Here is a 23,289-nt window from a genome sequence, read left to right as displayed (position 1 = left end):
TTGCTTTAATTGGTAAAGATCAATGATTCCTATTTTGTTTGGCATGTTTCTTTAATAATTTCAATTTTCATATACATTCCTACTCTATTTCCTATTATTTCTTTAATATAATTTCAATTATATAGATATAATGACTTTTCGTGTCACATTCCTATTTTGTGGGTCTTTTTCCTTTGATATAATTTTAATTTTCAATTAATTTTATTTACATTTAATTACCCAAAAACATGGAGAATAGTTACTAAATTAATGTCTTAAATTATAAAAGTTATTTAATTATAAAATACAGCCTTAACTTAAATAGTCCTTTTATTATAATTCAAGTTGTTTCATCAAGTAATTAGGTAATTTAATGTTAAGTAATTAAAATGATTTATATTAATTATTAAGCTATTTTAGTAAGTATTTACTCTAATACTTCATGACTTAAATTATAATCCTTTATTATTGTGATTGTATTATGTTATATATTTTAACTACATGAATGACATGCATATGATATTATAGTATTATACTATTGTGTCTATATCTATAAGCGACTTAATACTAATTCATAAATTCTTCTATATAGTTACTTTTTAGGCAAAATTATAAAATAATCTTTGTTTGGTGATGATGCTTGAACTATCACCGTTAGAAATTGTAATCTGAATTATATTAAATTAAAAATTTGTGATTCTCCACTCGGAGTAAAAGTATTAGGTTGTCTAATGTGATTTTATGATATTGAATATTAATTTATCTATTCTTTTAATATACGAGCTAAGTTCTGTAAAGTTAATATCTAATTATCTGGCGATTTAATTTGATTGGGATATGAGAAATCTCTAATATACCTTGTACTCCTATTTAATTATAATTGCCATATTTTTATTATATTATTGTAAAAGTGAAAAGAGTATCAATAATGCCTAATATAATTTGATCCGGTGATTAAAGGTATATCACTCACTTTGCAAAGCTAAGTTCAAGTCTCACTCCCCCAATTCCTTATTTTAAAAAAAGTATCGATAATCCCATTCGATAATATACTAGTAGTACTTGTTAAATTAAAAAGTTTATTAATTAAAATATGATTCTGTCACTCGTCGCAAGCTCCCAAGTCCCAACAATGGTAGAGGCAGATTCTTCAACAAAGGTGATTCTGTTGGTTATGATTCTGGCATAAGCATCGGCACCCATAAAAATTAAAGCTCACTACTAAGAAGAAAAACAGGATAAATCAATATTTGAATTATACTTCTTCAAATTCTTTGTATTTCTTCTCCTTACTTCCATTTTCCCCTTTGATTTTACGTTCATAGTGACACTTAGTGTTGAGTGAATGAGTTTGCCAGATTTGACATTTCAGAATGTATCCCACAATGTTTTGGGATGCAAATATCCCGCGATCTGGGACTCACGATCTGGAACGAGAAACTTAGGGGAAGATGATGAATCTAGTAACTATGGACCAAACAAGCGTAGTGACACATGTTATGCATTTCAGTAAGTGCCCAAATTAAGAAGTGCCAAAAAATAAGCTGTAGTTTTTCCATGCTTTCACAATGGTAATGCACTTGTTAGGGTTGGAGTAGTTTTATGGACTTTAGAGGCTATAATAAGTTGATTGATGGTAAATTTTTTATCATTAGTCAAGGTGTTGGAGTTATCAAATGTTTTTAAATTTCTCTATTAACAAAGTTGGCTTATCATAAAAGTGAGCTTATGTGTATTACTGAGTTCAAGTTAAGTCATTAGTAAAATTTAAGTGCATGTTTAAAGCATGGCTACCAGATTCACTTAAACCTCCTCGGAACCGTGGTCTGGGTCTTTAAAATAAAGGTTTTGGCGATAATGAAAAAAAGAAAGGAAAGAAATGAGAAAGATAAAAAGAAGAAAGATCAAAAGGCATACACATGTGTACAACAACAGACACAGGAATAAAAAGATAAGTAGTAAAAATAAAATAAAATAAAATAAGAAGAAGAAAGAAGAAAGTACATTTTGAAAGACTAAATCACTAAAAGTGGGGTAGATGAACAGGCTTGTTAGTGGATTGGGTGGGTTAGGTGACAGCGTAATCTTGGTATTGGGAGTGCAAATAAATAGTTTATCCAGAGAAAATTAAAATTTTTTAGAAAATATAATCATTATTAACTATTAATTATATTTTTAATTATTTAAAATCATATTATTTTAATATAATAATAATAATTAAATAATTTTCCTTAAAACAATAATTAAATAATTTTCCTTAAAACAATAATTAAATAACTTTGAATTTTATAAAAAAATTATATTATATTATATTATATTATACTAGAAAATTATCATATTGAATTAATATTTTAAATTTATAAATATATTATATTAAATAAAATTAAAAATAATTTATTTATTAGATAAATATAATTTACATACCCAAATTAAACTTACATATCAGCTAGGTGAATCGCGAATCGAATTAGCGCCCTGCGTATCCTATATTTCATTTAGTGGTGGTGTTACCTACCACGCACCGGGACCACGCCTTAGTGGTAACTATGCTTTGAAGCAAACGTACTGTAAAGTCAAGTGACTTCTGTTGTTTGGAAAAAAGGTTGCCTTTGTTGTAACTAGTTTTTCGTTAAAATAATTAAAATTTAAATTTAAACATACTGAATCCTTATCCTTTCTCTCGATTCACTCACTATTTTCCCCAAATCTTCACTTGTCATCTTCCCCCATCTCGCCTGTGCACAGAATCCCCATCCCTCGATCTCGCTGTGGATAGAGGGGTTTGTGGTTGTGTCTTCGTCCTTGGCTTGATTTAGGCACTCTTGAGAGGCTTGCTTGATGTCAACATCTGGGATTTCGTTCTGTTAAAGAGGTTTATTGATACCAATAACAAACAATGAGTTGAACTAAGAAAATTGCATGCAGAAATGGATTTTGTATTACGGTACACAAATTAAAGCTTACAAATTTATGGGTTTTTGTATTAATTAAGAATTAATTTAGGTTTAATTTATGATTAATTTCTTTCATTCAGTTACTTGTGCTTGTGCTGTTGGCATTCTATTTGCTGGAATCTACATTCTGGTTGGATTCATCTCATATTGAAGCATACTTTTTAATTATTATAACAATGTCAATTTACATGTCTTGCAGGGATTTTATTGGAAGCAGCCACAAAATAACTTTATACTCCTTTTTTGTCATTAGATTTTCTTTACTCCTCTAATCACTTCTGATACTGTGTTCTGATAACCTTTTTTGGTTTTCATCTTTGGCTACTTAGGTTAATTAAAATTGGAACTGGAAATTAATTAATTAAATTAAAAACACTAGTGCAAATCAATTCTATTTTCATCATTGCATATCCATTTTCTTTGCATCTGTTGTGAAGTATTGTGAAATATTAAGGTCTCAATTTGAGCTACTATATTAGTTTTTGACATTGTGGTTATATTTGAATTATGACCTTTCCTGTTGCTCAAGTTTCAGTCCTTTCTAGCTTATCTCATGCATGTTTGTATTTTTAATTGGATTTGTCCTCCTTAGCTTATTTCACATGAATATTTGTAATTTTTAGCATCTATTGTAGGACCATGGTAGAACTAAATGTTTGAATTCTAGACCTCTTTGAACAGGTAAACTTCTCTCTGGAGTCAGCAAAATTGGCCCAAATACTCAGCTTATGGAGTTTATGATGCTTTAGCTGGTATGTTCCTAACATAGCTTTGTCTAATACTCTGTCTAAATTTCCATGTGGCTTCAGATGGAGATTTGCTGTATGAATTTCAACTTCTTGTGGCAAGGCCAACCATTAGAATTTAGTGGCTTTGGGTTACTAGGGACTTTGCGTTTGTAATGAATAATTTACTTACTCCTAGGATTTTTTCCCCCCAATCACTGCAAGAATCTTATTTTTTCACTGCTTTGTCATGCCTAGTGAAAGATGACAAAATGAATTTCAGAAAAGCATATAGAAATTGCATGGTGGATACTGGATAGCTGTCCTAACTGTTCAGATTTTTTGCTTTTGAAACTCTTCCACTGAACTAGCTTTTTTCTAATCGATCAGATAATTGTCCATTGCCTGTTGCTGAATATGGACGCAAAACTTTTATTTTCAAAAAGAAAATAGAAAATTTGTTCTCAGTCCCCTGAAATTGGCTAAAATCTACTTTTAGTTCTTACTTCACAGCATGATGCAAATTAATGATATTAATAGTAAATAATTAAGCTGCCAGCTAGGCTACTTTGGCGGAGCTTGGCCTTTGTTGATCTCATGAACTAGCAGTAATTCTAAATTATTAAGTTATTGTTCGGATTATTTTTTTCATACAATTGAGATATTTGGATGAAAATTAATTTAACTCCGTTTTACAGCTTTTAGAATTAGTAATGGTTGGATGTTTCTAATAGATACCAAACTTTTTTTTTTTAATCAAATAAATTATGTTTACTGGGGTAGGTTCTATGTTTTAATTAAATTAAGCATGGTAGATAATAACCCTTTCTTTTAAGACTACAAATATATGAATAGTACTACTACTCCCAATAACTTGACGACGGTGAAGATTGGGATCCAAAACAAAGGAATAATAAAATCTGTCCACCTTAACTGATGTAGAATAGACTCCTAAAGATTTTAGGAGTACATATTTTAGGAAAAAAATATAGAAAATAAGAATTTTAGTTTTTTGAATAATTGTGTATCCTAAATAGATTAGATTCCTAATTAAATTGAGATTTTTCAATTCCTAGTTATGATTGAATTAGGGTTTTAAAATTATAATGAGATTGGGATTCCTAATCCTATAAATAAGATCTAGGTTTTTCATTGTTAGTAGTTTTTGTGATGACAATTTTATGAGATCAATAAACTTTGAGAATTAGTTCTCTTTTCTTCAAGGTTTGGTCATTGATTTTTTTTTCCTTTGCTTTTGATTCTTTCCTTTGTTCTACATCAATTTTGGTATCAAAGCCAAGATCAATCCTAATTTCTTTAGCTTCCGCAAACTTTTAAGCTTTCAAATATGTGTTCTTGCCTTTTAAAATCCCATCCTTCCACTATTGTCCCAAGCTTTCTTCATTAAATTTTTGCCTGTAGTTTACTGTTTATATATAAAAAAAGCTTTTGAGAACTAGAACCCAGAAGCCGTTGCCCACCATTTTCACACAAGATCCACCACTAGCGGCCATTCCCCAACCACGTTGCCACCACCAGCTAACTCGTCGGCCTATTGCAAGTCTGCAGATACTTTTTCGATAGCCTAAAATTTGCCGGATTCCAAGATTTGACCGGGTTAGATCATCACCCGAAAAGTCACCCACTTGAGAATCAAGCATTTCAAGCTTCTAGACCCTCCCCAAGCTTCTCTGACCATTGATCTATGCCTCTCTATCGTCAAAAATTAATTTCAACACCCATGGAGCAAGAACTTGACGGGTCGGGTCAATAGATCATCGGGTAAAGAAGGTGAGCTCACCAACAGGTTCTGTGAGCCTCATTTCACTTGATCTGTCTCTTTCACTGCTATGTCATCCTGCAATCTCATCAACACGTTAGCCATCCACTGCCACATCATCACAGCCACGTCATTACTGCCATGCAATCAACATGTCATTGCCGCATCAGCCATCCAGTGCCATGTCATTATTGCCAAGTCAGTAAAAAAATTTTAAGTGTCCTGCTTGACTAATTTTGACGTTTTGAGTTCGACTTTGACATCCATTTTTTTAGAAAATGACTCCAAGAAACTAAATTTTGTGTTTTCGGTGAGGTACGCTTCCCTACTTGAAACTTGATTATTATTCATAAATTGGGTAGTTTTGTAAGGTATTTTAGATCCAAGAATTTGCTTCATAATTCACTTTACCCATTCAACATTAACCTTACTCAATTTCATTCCTTTAATTTTGTCTTTCTACTTATATACCAATCATATATCCAATCCAATCACCCATAACCTTGACGTAAATCATTAAAATTGGAATTAATATTCTTATTGGTGTGTGTTTGCATTAAGTTTGTTGTTTGCATTCATTTTAGTAATTTTAGTTTACTTAGCATTCATTATTACTAAAGATAAGCACCATGCCTCTAGCTCACACCCACCCCCAAATTCCACATTACATGATCAACTTGACTTTGTTGAATTAAAGAGACAAGTGGAACAAATTGTTAAACGTCTGAAAGCTATGGGCAAGCAAACCATAATGGAAGAAAAGTTTGTTAAGCTACACTTAGGGTCATCTCATTCTGTTGAGTCTGTACCTGCTGCAATTTATACACCAGTTGCACAAAATGCATCGCATAGGGGTAGTAATGTAGCAACAAAACAAGTGAGGTTTAATCATGTTAGTAATATGCCTTTGCACTTTGAAGAAAGGACACATATTGGTTATGATGATCATGTTCTTGATGTAACACCAAACACTCATTTTAGACAAGATCCTCATTTTGACCATTATGATCATCATGGTAGGGCCTTTGATAGAAACTATAGGCAACTTGATCCTCATGGTAGACTCTTTAATAGAGACCATAGGCAATCTCTTAGATATGCTAATAATGAACATGTTGATATTACTAGAAAGGTCAAACTAAATGCTCCTAAATATGATGGAAAATTGGACCCTGATACTTTCATTGATTGTTTAGATGGGATAGAGGAGTATTGTGATTTTTATCACATGATTGATTTGGAGCGTGTTTGTTTTGCCAAAATAAAATTGACTTGAGCTGCCATAAAATATTGGCAAAGTGTTCAACACAATATGGAGCGCTTGAATGAGCCTCCTATTACTCAATGGGCTATCATGAAAAGTAAGTTGAAGGAGAAGTATGTACCTAGATATTATAGGAACAATAAAGTACCTGAGATGATGAATTTTAAGCAATCAACCTCTAGTGTTACTGAATACATGGAAAATTTTGAGGAAACTTTGCATAGATGTGATTTATGTTGTGATTCAGTTGAGAACCCTTTCCTTGTACTTCATCAGTTTATTAATGGATTGAGACTTAACATTCAAAAGGAACTCAAATTATATTCTCTTGAAACAATAGAGGAAGCTTATCACAAGGCTTTAAAGATTGAGAGTTATTACCAATTCCCCACCTCCTGTAGGTTTACTTCACAGTCAGTTAGATCATATCAACCTAAGTCTTCTCCACAATCTGTGAGTGTAAGCCAGACTAAAACTATGTCAAAATCATCTTTCAATCTTAAAGATAGCATAGGAAAAAGCATAGGTAAAGCTATTATTTTTGCTAATTCTCATTCTGTTGTTGCATCTAGTGAGTCTCGAGCTAATAGCTTTTCCATAAAACGCTTTCATTGTCATAATAAACCTTTTAGGGTTACTTGGGCAAATAATACAACTTTGCCTGTAACTGAAAGATATCTTGTTCCCATCCAAATGGGTCATTATAAAGATGAAATTTATTATGATAATTTACCTATGAATGTTGCTCGTATTCTTTTAGGTTGCCCTTGGCTTTTATGATCATTATGTGCTTAACCATGGTAAGGAAAACACCTATGTGTTTAAGTTTCATGGAAAGAAAATCATTTTGATATCTGCCAAACCTTCCCAAAAGAACTCCTCATCTTCAAAACCAAAGCCTAAGTCTTCACTTAAAGCTGAAAAGAAAATTACTATTTTGAATCATATGGCTTTTGAAAAGGTAGGAAGCGAAAGTAAGTATTGCTTAGCTGTTATAGCTAAATAGGTTCCTTAGGGGAATCTAGACCTGACACCGCCTCTGAGGTAAAACACTTATTAGAAGCGTTATCTGTCATTATGCCTAATGAGTTGTCTAATGAGTTACCATCAATGACAGATATTCAACATGCTATTGACTTAGTGCCTGGATCACAGTTACCTAATCTTCCTCATTATAGGATGAACCCTATGGAGTGAGCTGTGTTAAATAGGCAAGTTGAAGAACTTGTCACAAAGGGATTTGTTAGGCATAGTTTTAGCCCATGTGTTGTTCCTGCACTCTTAACACCTAAGAAAGATAGTTCCTAGAGAATGTGTATGAATAGTAAAGCCATAAACATCACTATTAAATATAGGTTCCCAATTCCTAAACTTGACGATATGTTGGACTTGTTTATAGGATCTTGTGTGCTCTCTAAAATTAACTTGCGTAGTGCGTATCATCAAATCAAGATTAAACCAGGTGATGAATAGAAAACTACTTTTAAAACCCAAGAAGGATTGTATGAATGGTTAATATGTTTTTTGGATTGTCTAATGCACTTAGTACTTTTATGCGTGTCATGAATCATGTTTTACAATCTTTCATTGATAAGTTTTTGGTAGTTTATTTTGATGATATTTTGATCTATAGTAAATCAAAAGAAAAGAATTTAGATCATCTTGATAAGTTTTTGATACTTTTACGGAAGTAAAATTATATGTTAACCTTAAGAAGTGTTCTTTTATGCAATCTAAAATGCTTTTCTTAGGTTTTGTTGTGTTTATGCAAGGTGTAGTAGCTGATCCTGAAAAGGTAAGAGTCATTAAAGAGTAGTGTACACCCAAAATAATTTCTGAGGTATGTAGTTTTCAAGGATTAGCTACTTTTTCTATAGAAGGTTCGTTAGGGGATTTAGTTCAATCATGGCTCCTATTACTAATTATCTTAAGAAAGGTGAGTTTAATTGGGCTAAAGTTGCTGCTAAAGCCTTTGGTGAAATTAAGTTAAAAAACTGAAGTACCTATTTTAGGGCATCCTAATTTTGACAAAGTTTTAGAAGTTGCTTATGATGCTTCAAGTAATAGCATTGGAGGTGTCTTGAGTTAAGAAGGTCATCCTATAGCATTCTTTAGTGAAAACTCAATGAGGAAAAATAAAGGTATTCCATTTATGATAGGGAGTTTTATGCTATAGTCTAGTCTCTTCATCATTGGAGATATTATTTATTACCACAATAGTTTCATTTGTTTTCTAACCACCAAGCATTGAGGTATTTGAACTATAACACTCTCACCATAGGTAGTCCGTATGTTCCACTGTTCTGACAGTTAAAATGCTTGGAATTATACTTAAATGATAGTAAAGAGACATAAAATGATGGAATAAATAATAAGAAAATACAAGAAAAATTAAGGAAAAATAAAAGATATGAAATGTAACTAGGTTAAATGAGCTGCGGTTCTAGCGATGGGTGACCGTATCAGAAAGTCACTGCGTAGATAGTTGACGACCCCAGACCTGCGAGGAACCTTAGAAAATAATTTTCAGGACTTAATTAAAGATTTAATAAGGTACAAATAATATTAAAAATGTCAAAGAAAATGTAGTTAATCGGTACAAATGAAAATGAAATTAAAGGAACCGTCGGATCAGAGATTTAATAGGTATTACTGAAAAAGTATGATTATAAACCGAAGAAGGGCATTTTGGTCATTTGGCACATAGAGTTGACTTTTGACCTAAATGTCCATTAAAATAAGTGACATTATAATTTTGAAAATCCCATGAAAATATGAAACTATATGTGTAATGTAATTAAAGGAAATTAAAGAGAATTATTGCAAATATGAAAACTTTAAATTATTATAATGAATTAAACAAATTGCTAGTGGAATATATAAGGCATTAAAAGACAAGAGTTCAACCTAACTTCATTTCTTCTTCTTCCTCTCAACCATGGCCAAATTCCATCTCCATTTCTTCTTCCATGGAAGTTCTTTCATGCAAGCTTAATATCCCTCTCATTTTCCATATAAAATCACAAGTTCACTTCGCAAAAATTAGTCCTCACACCTTGGGAAGTATATAGGTAGCAAAAGGAAAGAGAAATTTTGAAGTTTTACAAGGTTGAGAGATTCTTGAAACAAGGTTAGTGCTTATATCCTTTTTCCTTTCTTTATTAAAAATTGAATTGAAGTTAAGATGAAGTGAATTATGCTTGAAATCAAAAGAAATGGTAAGTTAGGAGAAGTGTTAAGTTTCAGCAGCCTTGAGAAATATGGGAATTTGATTAATTCTTACACGTAAATGATGATTGGTGATGTTGATTAAGGTAGTTGCATGCACTAGAATTTATTTACATGTGTATGTTTAAGGTTGACAATTTGAATTAGGGTTTGAACAAATTATTGAGGACTTTGTGTAAATGTCTCAATTCGGCAGCCTTGAGGAACTTGGGAGATTAATAATTTCATGTATATAAATGTTGATTAATGGTGTTGATGAATAAGTAGATGAGGGCTATATGTTGATTGATGAAGTTACTTGTGATAGAAATTTGAATTGTGTATATTGTGATTAACCTTGACAATGTGAATTAGGGTTTTGAACTAAATATTGGAGACTTGATGTAATTACTGGAAATTGATTGTATTGAAATGAATTGACGATATTAGAAGTGCCCTGAATGCCAATTTGAAGTTTGGGAGTTGAAGAAATGAAAATTTGAGAGTGTTCTTTTGTGCAGGTTGAGAATTATTGAAATTTAGTGTGTGTTTTGAGCCATAACCGAAATTGCGTGGCTCTAATTGATATGAGGCCAATTAGATGTAAAACTAGACCTGAAATATACCATTTTTCATGAAAAAACAATGCCCAAATTCTGTCCAAAAAGTGACCTAAATTCTGCCCTAATCCGGATTACCAAATAGTGAACTCAGAAAATGACCAAATGAACAGTGTACATTCATTTGGTTATAACTTACTCCAGACAGATCCAAATGACCTGAAATTTATACCATTGGAAAGCTTAGACATAGGAATTCAACTTTCATGAAGATCACAGAGCCTAGAAATGCTTCTAACCAAATCAAATTGCTTACCTAATTTAGGTTACCAAAACTGTCCAGTATCAAAACTGCCCAGAATTGCTAGACAAAGGCTACTTGACCAGTTTTGGCAAAAAGGCCATAACTTGGTCTACAGAAATCCAAATGCAATGAAACCAGTGGAAAAATGTTCACAAGACATCAATCTACAATATTAGTATTTTGATAAAAACCCAGAAAGCAAGGGAACTATGTTAATTGACTAGATCAATTTAGTATGCAAATTCTAGAAATTGCCTAAGTGTCCATTTGACTCCAGAATAGTCTTTTAGTTATATCTCTCACTTGGAAACTCCAATTTGGATGAGCCATATTGTTCTGTAAACCTGAGAAATAGAGATACAACTTTGTTTTAGACACTTTCCTCAAATTATAAATGTAAGAATCCCAAAAGTTGAGTCAAAGCTACTGACCTGAACTGGGATCCTGTGGGCACAGGGTACTTGAGTCCAGGCTAGTGATTTGGCTATAAGTAATTCTAAAATACTTGAAAATTTGCAATCCAAAATTTTGAGTGACCATATGACATAGGACAACAAATTATGTGAAGAACACTAAGCCTAAAAGTGACTGCAACATGTCCAATTAAATTGGTAAAGTATAACTCCAAAATCTACCTAGCTAAGGATCTAGAATTAGGAAATGAACCAGTTATGGTTATTTGACCATAACTTGAGTTTCAAAAATTCAAATGACATGATTGAAAAAGAGAAAATAAGAAAAGACATAGAAGAACAGCTTTCATGAAGGAAGCATGGCCAAACAGTGGCCACAAAGTGATCAAATTGATAGGTAAATTTAAGACATTAAAACTGAACCTAAAGAAAGGTTCATAAGACAACTTATCTTATGGTAGGGTTTTAACCCTAATGACCCTAATGTGTTACTAAACACTGAATTACATGAAATAGGTATCTGGAACCCACTTTTCTACTACAAGGTGACATGAAATCATTTAATACATAAAATATAAATTACCTAAATGGTTTGCTAAATACATAAGTTATATGAAAATATACTTGGAATCTATGTTTTCATCATATATGAAATAATAATACTATAAATATGTAGAGTATATGACATAAAATAATGAGAGTGATAAATTCATAAGTTATATGAATATGTACTTGGGACCTGTGTTCCAATTATAATGACATGAAAATGGTATACAGCATAGATAGTACATGAAGTGAAATAACAATATGTTATGAACTCTTAATAGTACATAGCATGAAATAATAAACTATAAGTGCTTAATAATACTAATTTGTCTAAAGTATACCTAGACTTATGTATATACTTGGATCGATTGATATACAAATTAGGGACTACAGATTTCAGTACTGCACAAAGGAATAATCATTGATAGACAATATATGTCCGATATGATTGTTCTATTGGCTTTATGCCTGCCCGTTGGTCATTGTGCCTGATATGATTTCTGGTTTTATGCCTGCCCACTGGCCTTATGTCTGACATGACAGATGTATACATGATAGGCATACAGATGTCTAACTTGTATACTCCTGTGTATCCAATTTTTATAGTCTGTCATAGGTTACTTGGGCATAAATATGAGTAATGAGTCTTAAATTTAATTAAATACCGAAAATATCACATATATAAGTAATAGGTGTAAAAATCAATTGATTATATGAAGAAATCTCAGTAAATTAATATGCTCCTGTGGAGCAGCTAAAGTTATGAAACGACTCATGAGTAATAAGCTTTAAAAATTAAATAATTACGTGAAGAGACAGCTGATATGAAATTAAGAAGATTGAAAATGGAATAAATTATTAGAAAGGATCCCGACAAGTTTAATTGCTTCTAAAGTTCAGTAAACATGTAATTGACTCAGAGTCCATGAAATATGAATCTCTATATGAAATTATACATGAAATAATTATCCATGATTATTCAGTTATTTTTATTTTAAATTATACTAAGCAATATGCTTAGCGCGATGGATTATTTCTGAAGGAACGGAAGCGTGAAAAATACAAGTTTATACCATTGAATTCAAAAATTTTCACCTAGGGTCACATGCATCATGCAAGATTTATTTTTATCTATTTGATTTCAATGATAAACAACATATTAAAACTCTTTTAATATGTTTTTGGATATGTATTTGCCATTTAAGATTTTAAAATTAATCAGATTAATTTTAGAACCCTAGATTAAATCAAGAACAAACACACTAACCTTTTGATGCACTGTAGTGTATTTGCGCCTTTGAGATTCGTTTTCAGGATACTAGATGTTGTCGCTCTAGCTTGTCCGCGCCAAGTTCACCTATGACAGCCCTTGAACAGCTTCTAAAGCTTTTTCTATTATTTAGAAAATCAAGTTTTACCTTTTAAGAGATTAAAGATGTAAACAGGACACTAGAAACGATTTCTAGTATTTTTAATTCAAGAGATTGATGGCTAATCCCTTTGAATTGATGAGAGATGAAGAAGAAGAGAGGGGAGAGCCTTGGGTGGCGGCACCAATGAGAGCAGTAGCTGGTTGTGTTATTTTCTTATCATAACAACACTTATATAGCTAGGTCAACACATTAAACCCTTGCCACATGTCACACTTTGATTGGTTCTAGGTTTAATTGACCCAATCACATTGTGCCAAGTGCCAAACCTATATTTAATCTTAATTTTAATTATCTTACATGATTAAAAGACATTTGGCAAGCTTATGTGTAATGTCATGTGTCACTATCACATGGTGCCACATGTCACCCTGTGAAATGACCAAAATGCCCCTGTGTCTTAATTTTGAGTTCTCAACCCAAAATAATTATTTCTCATCTTCTAATCAATTTATATCAAATATAAATCAATTAATTAATTTTTATTAATTAATTTCTCATTAATTAAATTCATATTTAAACACTTTAAATATAAATTTAACTTATACTATACATCCAATAATCTAGATTTGGTTTCAAGTCATGCTAGGGACTTTGCAATCTAATTGCAAACCAAACCTATTTAATTAATCGATTAAACTCTTTAATTAATTAATTAAATCATACTTAATTAGGTGATAACTTGTGTATGTGTGTGACTTACTAGGCTCATCACTAATTGGTAATGAGACATGATATCAACTCTTAATATCATCAGAACTCTTTCTTTACATAAATGATTTCTCTAAATCATTTTATGCACCTCATAGACCATGGTTAACACCTAGCATAGCATGCCATGGCCACCCAATCAGTAATAAGGTTTACCTTAAATGAACCTATAATCATATGTTACCATGCACTGGAATATCTCTTTTACAAAATCCCAACTCAAGCTGGAGTCATGGTTTATGTCAAACTTCATTTGCTATGAATATTATGTTCTCTTTTAATTCCAGTTCTTCATTAAAAAGATTTTCTCATCAGAAATCTTTTCTGAATAAATCTATTTGTCCTGGCGAGAAACTTGAAACATCAAGAATAATTAAATGAATATAGGATTTTATCTCTATTTACTTAGAGGAATAGATTCCATCTTGATCAACACTTACCTTCATATATAACTAGTAGGAGCCAACACATGCCCATATACCCATACATAGTACAAGTATGAAAGCAGTATCAAACTCAAACCACCTATATACAAGATAACTGTGCTATCTCAGGTCTAAAGATTATATGCACTGATATGATTTATGACAAAACATTGACAAGAGTAAACTCCATGTGCTTGTCATAAGTGTTACTGGTTCGGCCTACTTATCATTTATAAGTGCTCATCATGTTTGTCATATGGTATGAGACTCACCATTCTATCTTATTTATATCTCATATAAATAACTTGGGAACAAACATGAATACAATCTTTCTGGATAAGTCATATCCTTATTATGAAGTATCATCGATTGTGAACCTATTTATGATACTTTGTACCAGAAATACTGTCACTCGTATTCTTAACAGCTTAAGAATAGAATTTCTAACAAAATATCAATGGACCTTTTCTATTACACATAAATATCTTATGTAAACGGAAAAGTGAAAATGCCTTTTATTAATAAAATCATGAACAAGATACATATTAAATGATATACTCTAGGGCATACTACTAACAATCTCCCACTAGCACTAGAGCCATTCATTACAATATCTTAGACTCATCTTCTTAAGATGTTAGTCTAACTGAGCTTGTGACAAAGGCTTAGTGAATGAATCAGCTGGATTTTCAGCTGATGCTATTTTCTGCATGGCTACATCGCCTTGCCCAACTATTTTTCTGATAATATGGTAGCGCCTTTCTATGTGTTTGGATTTCTAGTGAGACCGGGGTTCCTTATATCCAAACAGCTTCTTTTGTAGCATTTGATGCAGCAATGTACTCGGCCTTGGTAGTGGAATCTGCAGTCGTGCTCTGTTTGGAACTCTTCCAACTGACTGCACCTCCATTACAAATGAACACATATCCAGAGGTAGACTTTCTATCATCGATATCTGATTGGAAATCAGAATCACTATAACCATCCAATTGCAAGTCTCCACCTCCATAGATCAAGAATAAATCCTTAGTTCTTCTCAAGTACTTAAGGATATTCTTGACAGCTATCCAGTGTTCCAAATTTGGATTGGATTGATGCCTGCTAGTCAAACTAACAGCATATGCGATATCCGGCCTAGTACACAACATTGCATACATTAAACTTCCAATAGCCGAAGCGTATGGAATCCTGGCCATCTTATCTCTTTCTTCAGGTGTCTTTGGAGACATCTCTTTAGAAAGATGGATACCATGTCTCACTGGTAACAATCCTCTCTTGGAATCAAGCATGTTAAACCTCTTTAACACCTTTTCCAAGTATAGACTTTGGGATAAACCAATTATTCTTTTCGCTCTATCTCTATAAATGCGAATCCCAAGAATATAGGTTGCCTCCCCTAAGTCTTTCATGGAGAATGTATTTGACAACCATACTTTTACAGTTGTCAACATACCTGTGTCATTACCCATCAACAGTATGTCATCCACATATAAGACAAGGAAAGTGATAGCACTGTCACTAACTTTCTTATATACACATGGCTCATCCTCATTTTTTATAAATCCAAAGGATTTAATGGCTTCATCAAAACGGATGTTCCAACTTCTCGAAGCTTGTTTCAACCCATAAATGGATCGCTTTAGCTTGCATACCTTGGAACCATATTGGGATTCAAAACCCCTAGATTGTTCCATGAAAATGTTTTCTTCAATGTATCCATTGAGAAAAGCTGTTTTGACATCCATCTGCCAAATCTCATAATCATAGTATGCAGCTATTGCTAATAGAATCCTAATTGATTTAAGCATGGCAACAGGCGAGAAAGTCTACTCATAGTCGATTCCTTGCCTTTGGTGAAACCCTTTCGCTACTAGTCTTGCCTTATAGGACTCTACCTTTCCATCCGAACCAATTTTCTTCTTGAAAACCCATTTCTTCCCTATAGGTACAATACCTTCAGGTGGGTCAACAAGATCCCAAACTTGATTCTTATACATGGAATCAATTTCAGATTTCATAGCATCAATCCATTTTGAAGAGTCTATATCTAATATAGCTTCTTCATAGGTAAGTGGATCATCTCCATGATCTACTTCTTCATGAGTAGACAACTCTTGTTCTTCTTCATGAAGGAAACCATATCTCATTAGTGGGTGAGATACCCTGGTTGTTCTACTAGGAACAGCTGTAGATGTTTCATCAACGGGTGTAGGTTGACTAGATGGATCTATATCCATCTGATCTGTTAGTTGGTCAGAATTCTCCAATTCTAACTCTATTTGCCTTCCTTTGCCTCCATTAGCTTTAGTCTTCCCTTTCTGTTTAGCTATTTTCTTAGAAGGACCAATAATCTAAGATTTCTTTTTCTTATTGACCTTCTTCTTGTTGGACTTTCCAGAAGAAGATGCAATCAAAGCTACCTTTTTTCCTTTATTGCCCGACATATTCTTTTAGGCAATAACCAGCATGTTAAGTAAATCAGCTAAGGTGTATTCCTGTTTAGTCATATGGAAATTTGTCACAAAATTCCCAAAAGACTCAGGAAGGGACTGAAGGATCAAATTCGTCTGTAGTTGGAAATCCATGTTGAAGTCAAGATGTTCCAACTGCTCAATCAGCCGAATCATCTTGTGGACATGATCCCTAACATTTTGTCCCTCAGAAATCCTCATGCGGAACAGCTGCCTAGATATCTCATACCTAGCATTCCTACTGTGCTCACCATACAACTCTTGTAGGTGAAGGAGGATCTCACTTGCACTCTGCATCTTTTCATGCTGCTTCTGTAACTTATTACTCATGGAAGCAAGCATGTAACACTTAGCTCTCATATTATGCTCCTTCCACTTGTCCAAAGTTTCATGTTTCTCTTGAGTGGCCTCTGGAGGTAAGGGACCAGTAACATTTGAATCTAGAACATATCCTATATGTTCAAGGTTCAGGACAAGTTTTAAATTTCTTAGCCAATCAGAGAGATTAGGTCCTGTCAACCTATTACGATCAAGTATGGTTGCAATGATATTGGATGGTGGTGGTTGTTCTGTGCTCATTATTATCAGAAAATTAACTGCAAAAAATAACCAGATTAATTAGTAAATATATCAAGTAATTAACCAAAATGATTATGGTCTTTTAATCAAATTGGTCCTCTCACTAACTTAGCGAATCCTACACTTCCAAAGTAGAAAACGGAAATCCTAGTTGGATGGATTTCTAGTGAGTGATTGAATTCTTATAATTCTATTGATCATCCTCAGGTACATCCGTTATTGGAATTACAATAAACTATAAGTGAGCAACTCTCTGCCCATCACATCTCATGTGAGGTTCAATCCTTTACCTAACCCCTAATGCTCAAAATCTCAGGTACATCAATTATTGACTTATCTTGCATTAGTTAAGTTGATCCCATTGAGCCAGTAATTATGCAAATAATTTTAATGTCCTCAGGTACATCCAATATTGGCCACCAAACTATTTACATATTTATAACATCTCATTCTTAACAATTATTCTTAAGAAAATCTCTTAAATTAATTGCATCTTATATAACTATTTAAAATTTCTTAAAATAATTGCCCCATTGGAGGGTCCATGTTATAATTACTTTAATTATAGCATTTCCAACTTAATAATTTGTTTGGAAGATTTTATAGTCATCCTAATTACTATTAAGGTCTCACTTTGCACATTACCCATTTAGCATGCATATATCATATAATTGCATACATTTCCATACATCTCATGCATTCATGGATAAGTAGTAAATATGGTATGATCATGGACTTTCTAAGGGATTCAATTCTGAGCCACTAAGAATTGAATCAGGGCATTCCTAGGTGCATTTCATTTATTCATTTTACAAGAGTTGCCGAAAGAGTACATAATCAACACTTGATCTTGAATTCCCCCACTGGTCCCACCAATGCTCTTGACCTCCTTGAACTTCTTGCAATCTAATATTACATAGTAATCCTTAGCATACCAAGGCGAATTTACAAGAAGTAAATAAATGAAATTACAACCCAAAAATTATTACAAACTTAATAATACATGCCCAAAATAAATTAAAATAAATTAATTAATTTATAATCCCAAAGAAACATAAAAAAAAAATAAATCCAATTACATTAGTCTTTTATAGTCCATGATCATCCATCAGGCATATCATTATTTAACAATTAAATAAAACATACATACTTAAATTAAATTGAATATCTCATATTCAACTTAAAAATCCAGATTTGAATATGATTCAAATAAATTTAAAAATTTAGATTTGAATATCATTCAAACAAATTTAAAAATTCAAATTTGAATAACATTCAAACAACCTTAAAAATTCAGATTTGAATCACATTCAAACAATTTTTAAAAAATCAGATTTGAATCACATTCAAACAATTTTTAAAAATTCAGATCTGAATATTATTCAAACAACTTTAAAAAATCAGATTTAAATATGATTCAAACAACTTTAAAAATTCAGATTTGAATCACATTCAAACAACTTTTAAAATTCAAATTTGAATAACATTCAAATAATTTTTAAAATTCTGATTTGAATCAAAATTTAATTGTGTGATTAAAATTCTAATTAAACAATTTAATTAGACATAAGATGAGTTTTTAGATCATACAATAATTGCAAATTAAAAAGTCAAATCTTTGCACCACCCATGAAGCCAAACCATACGCACCATTGATGGTGATCTCTTGCATGCCGCCACACATCCATTGCAACCAGCAATGGATAAATCATCTCATGATCAAAACACACAATTAAATCATATAATCAACAATCTAAATGGCAAATATAGTGGCTCTGATACCAATTGAAGGAGCGGAAGCTTGAAAAACACAAGTTTATACCATTGAATTCAAAAATTTTCACCTAGGGTCACATGTATCATGCAAGATTTATTTTTATCTATTTGATTTCAATGATAAACAACATATTAAAACTCTTTTAATATGTTTTTGGATCTGTATTTTCCATTTAAGATTTTAAAATTAATTAGATTAATTTTAGAACCCTAGATTAAATCAAGAACAAACACACTAACCTCTTGATGCACTGAAATATATTTGCGCCTTTGAGATTCATCTTCAGGACACTAGATGTTGTCCCTCTAACTTGTCCACACCAAGTTCACCTATGGCAGCCATTGAATAGCTTCTAAAGCTTTTTCTATTATTTAGAAAATCAAGTTCTGCCTTTTAAGAGATTAAAAATGTAAACAGGACACTAGAAATGATTTCTAGTATTTTTAATTCAAGAGATTGATGGCTAATCCCTTTGAATTGATAAAAGATGAAGAAGAAGAGAGGGGAGAGCCTTGGGTGGCGGCACCAATGAGAGCAGCAGTTGGTTGTGTTATTTTCTTATCATAACAACACTTATATAGCTGGGTCAATACATTAAACCCTTGCCACATGTCACCCTTTGATTGTTTCTAGGTTTAATTGACCCAATCACATTGTGCCAAGTGTCAAACATATATTTAATCTTAATTTTAATCACCTTACATGATTAAAAGAGATTTGGCAAGTTTATGTGTAATGCCATGTGTCACTATCACATGGTGTCACATGTCACCTTGTGAAATGACCAAAATGCCCCTGTGTCTTAATTTTGAGTTCTCAACCCAAAATAATTATTTCTCTTCTTCTAATCAATTTATATCAAATATAAATCAATTAATTAATTTCTCATTAATTAAATTCATATTTAAGCACTTTAAATATAAATTTAACTTATACTATACATCCAATAATCTAGATTTGGTTTCAAGTCATCCTAGGGACTTTGCAATCTAATTGCAAACCAAATCTATTTAATTAATCGATTAAACTCTTTAATTAATTAATTAAATCATATTTAATTAGGTGATAACTTGTGTATGTGTGTGACTTACTAGGCTCATCACTAATTGGTAATGAGACATGATATCAACTCTTAATATCATCAGAACTCTTTCTTACCATAAATGATTTCTCTAAATCATTTTATACACCTCATAGACCATGGTTAACACCTAGCATAGCATGCCATGGCCACCCAATCAGTAATAAGGTTTACCTTAAATGAACCTATAATCATATGTTACCATGCACTGGAATCTCTCTGTTACAAAATCCCAACTCAAGCTGGAGTCATGGTTTATGTCAAACTCCATTTGCTATGAATATTATGTTCTCTTTTAATTCCAGTTCTTGATTAAAAAGATTTTCTCATCAGAAATGCTTTTCTAAATAAATCTATCTGTCCTGGTCAGGAACTTGAAACATCAAGAACAATTAAATGAACATAGGATTTTATATCTATTTACTTAGAGGAACAAATTCCATCTTGATCAACACTTACCTTCATATATAACTAGTAGGAGCCAACACATGCCCATATACCCATACATAGTACAAGTATGAAAGCAGTATCAAACTCAAACCATCTATATACAAGATAACTGTGCTATCTCAGGTCTAAAGATTATATGCACTGATATGATTTATGACAAAACATTGACAAGAGTAAACTCCATGTGCTTGTCATAAGTGTCACTGGTTCGGCCTACTTATCATTTATAAGTGCTTATCATGTTTGTCATATGGCATGAGACTCACCATTCCATCTTATTTATATCTCATATAAATAACTTGTGAACAAATATGAATACAATCTTTCTGGATAAGTCATGTCCTTATTATGAAGTATCCTCGATTGTGAACCTATTTACGATACTTTGTACTAGAAATACTATCACTCATATTCTTAACAACTTAAGAATAGAATTTCTAACAAAATATCAATAGACCTTTTCTATTACACATAAATATCTTATGTAAACGGAAAAGTGAAAATGCCTTTTATTAATAAAATCATGTACAAGAAACATACTAAATGATATGCTCTAGGGCATACTAATAACAGTTTCCTCATATAGGTATTGGAGAGATTGACCAGTAGAGTCCAGACAGAGATTCTGAGCAGATCTGCACTAATGTGGGAGTCACCTCAGCAGAGTATTTTTTGTAGGATCCATGTGTATTTAGATTTTGTATTTTTTATTTCTGTACATAAGTCAAAGATGTAATTCATTTTGAGACTGTAATATAAATTGTAAATTATTGTATATGAATTCTATTAATAAAAGTAAATGTGTTTTACATGAATTGATTATATGACATATGATATGAACTGATGATATGATGTGATACATGGAAACTAATGAGATGGATATGACAAGCGATAAATTGATATGGATTGAACTTATGATATGAAAATTTTAACAGATAAATAGAAGAACTCGCCATGCAATAATAAAACAGATGAGACTCTGTCTGAGTCTTCATAAGAATGAAATATAATAAAAAAAAAATTTATACGTGGGATAATAAAAATAAATAGACATTAAATTAATAATGTACATGACAAGATAAGATAGGGTGCTCCAGCACCGAATGTGGCATACTTTGCTCAGCTACACTGTAGACGGGTAAGGGGTGTTACATTTATTGGTATCAAAGCAAAGGTTTAGGTGGTTCTAGACCTAGATAGACAGAAAAATATAGTGTGTATAACATGCATGAGCCTTTATATAGGAGTCGAGGTGACACTAATACAGATCTGTTTTCTCTAATTATTTTAGGTTAAGATATGGATCTTGGTCCACAGAAAGTCATATATTCAAAAAGGATAAGTATAGGAAAAATCTGATCTATTAGGATATACCGTGGTAACTATGTAATGTTCTCGATGTTTGTGCTGTAAGCTGCAGATTACAGTACCGACTTAGAACTATTGTGTAGAGCTACGTATTCTGATAGTAAATCGAGATGAGGATAAGATTTTAGAGCTAAGTCTAGTAAGACAGACTAAAGAGAGAGTGAAGTATTATAACACAAAAAAGCGGAAAACCAAGGAGATAGCGGTTCCTCGATTATTTACACTGGATAAATTTCGAGGATGAAATTTTACTTAGAGGGGAAGAATTGTAATTCCCTCACCATAGGTAGTCCGTACGTTCTACTGTTCCGACAGTCAGAATGCTTGGAACTATACTTAAATGATAGTGAGGAGACATAAAATGATGGAATAAATGATAAGAAAATACAAGAAAAATTAAGGAAAAATAAAAGAGATGAAATATAACTAGGTTAAATGAGCTGCGATTCTAGCGATGGGTGACCGTACTGGGAAGTCACTGCGTAGACAGTTGACGACCCCAGACCTGCGATAAACCCTAGAAAATAATTTTTGAAACTTAATTAAAGATTTACTGAGGTACAAATGACATTAAAAATGTTAAAGAAAATTTAGTTAATTGGTATAGATGAAAATGAAATTAAAGGAACCGTCGGATCAGGGATTTAATCAGTATTACCGAAAAAGTGTGACTATAACCTAAAGAATGGTATTTTGGTCATTTGGCACCTAGAGTTGACTTTTGACCTAAATATCCATTAAAATAAGTGGCATTATAATTTTAAAAATCCCATGAAATTATGAAACTATATGTGTAATGTAATTAAAGGAAATTAAAGGGAATTATTGTAAATATGAAAACTTTAAATTATTATAATGAATTAAACAAATTGCTAGTGGGAATATATAAGGCATTAGAAGACAAAAGTTCAACCACTAACTTCATTTCTTCTTCTTCCTCTCAACCTTAGCTGAATTCCATCTCCATTTCTTCTTCCATGGAAGTTCTTTCATGCAAGCTTAATATCCCTCTCATTTTCCACTTAAAATCACAAGTTCACTTCACAAAAATTAGTCCTCACACCTTGGGAAGTATATAGGCAGCAACAAGAAAGAGAAATTTTGAAGTTTTACAAGGTTGAGAGATTCTTGAAACAAGGTTAGTGCTTATACCCTTTTCCTTTCTTCATTAAAAATTGAATTGAAGTTAAGATGAAGTGAATTATGCTTGAAATCAAAAGAAATGGTAAGTTAGGAGAAGTGTTAAGTTTCGGCAGCCTTGAGAA

At 32.1% G+C, this 23,289-nt stretch overlaps 1 long non-coding RNA gene across 1 annotated transcript; it reads left to right on the top strand.

Moving 5' to 3' along the window:
* The first annotated feature begins 2,522 nt into the window (after positions 1-2,522).
* LOC131179333 (uncharacterized) lies at positions 2,523-21,471 on the top strand. The gene is made up of 2 exons (XR_009148359.1): positions 2,523-3,685; positions 21,243-21,471. It is a non-coding gene; the product is annotated as an uncharacterized LOC131179333 (long non-coding RNA).
* Positions 21,472-23,289: the final 1,818 nt, after the last annotated feature.

Source organism: Hevea brasiliensis, chromosome 1 (assembly GCF_030052815.1).
Source record: "Hevea brasiliensis isolate MT/VB/25A 57/8 chromosome 1, ASM3005281v1, whole genome shotgun sequence".
Taxonomy (NCBI): Eukaryota; Viridiplantae; Streptophyta; class Magnoliopsida; order Malpighiales; family Euphorbiaceae; genus Hevea; species Hevea brasiliensis.
Note: the sequence above shows the minus strand (reverse complement) of the source record. Positions and strands in the feature narration are given on the sequence as shown.